Source organism: Hordeum vulgare, chromosome 7H (genome assembly GCF_904849725.1).
Source record: "Hordeum vulgare subsp. vulgare chromosome 7H, MorexV3_pseudomolecules_assembly, whole genome shotgun sequence".
Taxonomy (NCBI): Eukaryota; Viridiplantae; Streptophyta; class Magnoliopsida; order Poales; family Poaceae; genus Hordeum; species Hordeum vulgare.
The window spans coordinates 3,629,496-3,634,230 of NC_058524.1; positions in this window are offsets into that span (position 1 = coordinate 3,629,496).

Here is a 4,735-nt window from a genome sequence, read left to right on the forward strand (position 1 = left end):
CTTCCCCCTATGTCCCTAGCCCATTCTCTAGCTATGAGATTCATAAATCCTTCTCTCTCAAACCATGCTACCTCGAAAGAGAAAGTATTTTTATTACCTGCGTGTGTTGCTTCCCCTGAGACAACAAGCAGTGGGGTATGCTCAGAAATCGCTCTTGGCAACGCTCTTACTGTCACTAGAGGGAATTTCTGCTCCCAATCCATACTAGTGAGTACCTGATCCAACTTATCAATTGTTGGATTGGGCAAGCTGTTTGCCCAAGTAAATTTTCTGCATGAGAGCTCTATCTCTCACAGGTCTAGACTCTCGATAATTGTATTAAACATGAATGACCACCTGCCATCGAAGTTATCGTTGTTTTTCTCATCTCTGTGCCTAATGGTATTAAAGTCGTCCCCAACTAAGATTGGAATCGTCTCGGCTCCACACACCCGTCCTAGGTCAGCCAAGAAGTCCATGTTAAGTTCTGGCTGGGCAGCTCCGTACACTGCGACGAGTGCCCATTGGAACCCATCTTCCTTCGAGCGCACCCTAAATTTGACGGCGAAGTCGCCATACACTACGTTTCGGACTTCGAGCGTCTCACACCTTACACCAAGTAAGATCCCTCCAGATCTTTCTCTTGGTGGTAAATAGTGCCAATCAAAATCAATTCCACCAGAGAGAGTGCTAAGGAATTGTGACGTAAAATTATCTTTATCGGTTTCCAAAAGTGCAATAACATCCAGCTTGTGTTCAAGTGTTGTTTCCACAAGAAATCTTGTTTTAGCCAAGTCCGCTAGACCTTTGTTATTTCAGAAGATTCCTTTCATGTTTCATCATAGAATTTTTTTGCAGTCTTTAGTCTTGCGCTTCTGCGAACCGCAGATTCAGGATAGACCTTCCTCTTCCAGGGGCGTTTTGGCCTAACCTGAGCAATCATCGTGTCCATATAACTGGATTCAGATTGTGCGCAAGTATGTGGTTGCGAAGGAGCCATATACCCCACCGAACGTGATACTTCTACGTCTTCAGGCATCAAAGATGGCGGCGTAAGGTCCTCACATAGACCCTGTAACGCCTCCATCCCTAATGCATTAATGTCCGAGTCACTCATTGGTTTTACTGCCGCAATATTTTTAATCATGTCTATAGCCCGCTCGGCTTCTAAGTCTAAGAGATCATTCACTGATTTTGATACCTCCTTGCTATTATTACCTAGAGATACCCCGAGGTCTTTTGCATTTAAAATAATATCATCATCAGAAAAATGTAGAATAGAACAACTCGCATTGATGGACATACCTGAAGTAGCCTCAATGTCACCAAGCATGGCACGGCCCATCTGCAAATCATCGACGTCTGGCTGAGTCTAGAGACCCATACTCGTCCGCTTGTCTCCCGTCGCCGGGTTGGGGATCCCTCCAAAGGCAATAACCTCCTCCGCGGTGGGTCCCGTCAGTCCGTGGTCTCCTGCCTCCTGTCTGATGGGGCTAGTTCGCGCTGCGCCAGCAAACGCGCGGTCACCCATCTCGTGACTGGGCGAGCGAGCTTGCACATCAGCTCCGCCCCCAACACTCGCACCCCTAGCTGGGCTATGGTCACCTACCACGCCCCCAGCAGAACGCCGTAAGAACACAACTGTTGGGGTATGGCCTCCTGCCAGCCTCCCAACCGCATCCGAAGCCGCAGAAAGAACGTGTGGTTTAGGATACCCACTCTGCCCGTCCGTCGTCGTGAGTGAGGATGAGCGATGTACCTGACCCTGGTGGCCGGACTGTGGGGGAGAGCTCTTGAACCTCCGCGGCCGGACCTCCTCCGGCGTTGATCTCGCGGAAGGCGGCTGCACCCCCAATGCCTTCGGAGTGACATGCGGAGATAGTGGTGGAAGCTCCTGCTCCACCAGATCATCCGAGGAACAAAGATAATATATTGGGGTTATGGGTCCTATATATATTTAGCATCCACAATTTGTTTCCAAATTTTGCCATCGTCTAGGTGGTATCTCTTGACCCAAGAGGCAAGCAATCATAGGTCCGTATCAGATATGTTGGTTATACCCAAACACCCATACTCTTTTCTAATAGTCAAAGACCCCCAAGCAGCCAAATGATATTCGTGATGGCCCTCATAGCTAGTCACCCCAAAAACGTTGAGCTAACTAAGAATTGATATAAGTGTCAACCCATTTAGAGAATTTAATTATATATACCAATAAGATAAGAAGGAATAGTAAAAAAATAAGCTTGAAGCAAAATGAGTCTTTTACCAAAAGTGAAAAGCCTACCCTCTACAACCTGTTGCTGCTTTAACAATTTTTATGAACTACTGGCTGGAGATTGATGCACAGGGCCTCCTGGGTATTTAATTGGGAAACAAATGAGTTTACAGCCTAAGGATTGGACAAAGATTGCTACGGCAAGTTTGATGCTCGATGCATAGACGAAACAAAACTACACAAGACCGAGGTGGAATTAAAACTGTAAACTAGCATTGCTTTAGAAATTTATAATTGCCCCGGGCGCCACGGCTGAGAATCCAAGACCTCCATTGGCTTACCTGACGGAGGAACGAGCCGGCTTGCTTCTCATTCTCATCACAGCGGATCCAGGTACGTGCACGTTGTCAATTAATTCATCTCCACCTTTTATCATCTGCCTTTTCTCCACGAATTCGTGCTATATATCACTTTTTTCTTCCCGAATTCGTACTATCATTTTTTTCTCCACGAATTCATACCACTTATTTTCTTTCCAATATTTGTTTTTGGACCCGGGTATCTCATCTAGTGAATGTCAGATTTTTAGGCATGGCAAGTTGTGTTTGCCCAGGATGACAAGTTCAGTTGTGAGCATGGCAAATCCGTCTCAAGTCATCTTTTGCAATGAAATTGTCGTGCTTGTAAACTAAATTTGTTATCCTCGCACCAATATAAATCGCCATGAAAAATGTTGGGTGATTTGCCATGTCTAAATATCCGATGTCGAACTTTTTTGCATTTACGTTGTTTTTTTCGCACAAAGAATTATCTAAGCTTGCTCATAGATCATTTGTTTAAAATATTTGATTTTAACTCCACTACATTTCTTCTGCGGATAAATCATAGTATGATCTTTCCATACATAATGGTTTAGATATTATTCACAAAAGTTCCAATGAAATTTCCAAACCCACAGTGATAATTTCATCTAGTACTAGTAGTTAGTACTGTTAATTGGGCCAAAATCACGTCTAGACAGCTGGTGCCGCTAGTCACATTCGTTTGCAATTTCCACTGCATGTGTATGTTGTGGATCCGACCGCCATCGCTCTTGTTGCGCAGGCGAGTTGTTTCGGCCGGCCGTTCCATCGTGGCATGCGGCCGCCGGCACGCAGGTGATGCCGACACATGCAGGACACGCGGCCACGGCGTCAGTCAGCCGGGGAGGCAAAATTTTGTGTCTTGACCTTTTTAGGAAAGTTGATCGAGATTGATCCTCCTCGTTTGTAAAAAAATTAAGATTTGATCATTTTTCTCATGTCAGGGACCATGATGATAGGGTATAACTGTCTGCTGTCAAGGCCCTTGACGGTAAGAAACTTATCCACGCCAGCATGACGCACACTTACCATCAAAGATGCCGGCGGTAGCCTGTATAATTCTACCGTCAAGGTGCCCGATAGTATGTAGGTGTGAACACGTATTGTATTCGATACTTAAGAAAATTTTACGGTAGAACATGCATCCTACCGTCAGTGACCTCGACGATAGGTTGTTATACCCTACCGCAGGGGCGGACCTAGGATAAAAACCGAGTGGGGGCACCCAACTATAAAAAAGCTCTCGAACATGTTTACACATAAGCTTATTTTCATGTAAGTAATAAGATATTTCATTCAAGTTTCAAAGAAAGAATACTTATACAATAGTAACACAACAAGTTATCAATAAAGTGAATATACCTTGCAAAAAGACTTTATTTCCCAATACTTCATATTTTGCAAAAGAGACTATTCCTCTCTAATATAAATGCCGTTCTCTGTAAAGAGAAAGCACATATTAGTATTAGCCATCAAAATAGTATTGGAGATGGTAAACACACAAAAGGTGTAAGGTATTGGATCATTACAATTCATTCCTCGCACGGCGATCTTTCATCTTATGTAAACGATCAACAATCACTTCATTATTATTAGTAATATTATCCAACAGGCCCTTTTCCACGAAGCAAATTAGGTCATGGCTCAAGTAAGCATCACCAATTTTGTTATGCAAACCATTCTTAACAATCTTCATTATCTTTCGTCTTCCATATCAGATAATTGAAGTACTAATTGCAAAAATCCAGATACAAAACATGCTAGTAGTAGCATACTAACAGCTTAGTACTAGTAACAGAACGACTTACCGGAATGAATTGCACAGATAATTCTCATATGGTACAAATTAACCTACTAGTACACGTAATCAAATAATTTCCAGTTAGAACCAACGGTACAGGTATAAATTGAATATTTTCATTTGATTTTATATAGAACATAACAAGGAATCAACTGACGAATAAGAATCGGATGTTCAGGATAACAAATCGAGAAGTACCTTGGTGTTTACCTAGGGGAGTTTAGGATTTGGGGACGAGGCGATGAATAAGCTTGGGGATGAACATGGATTGCTGCTGCAGACCTGCATAGCCGAGCTACTTAGACCGTAGACCAGCGGTCGCGCCGCAGCTGCCGACGGCTGGTGACAAGGTGGCAGGGCGGGTGTCGGTCGAGC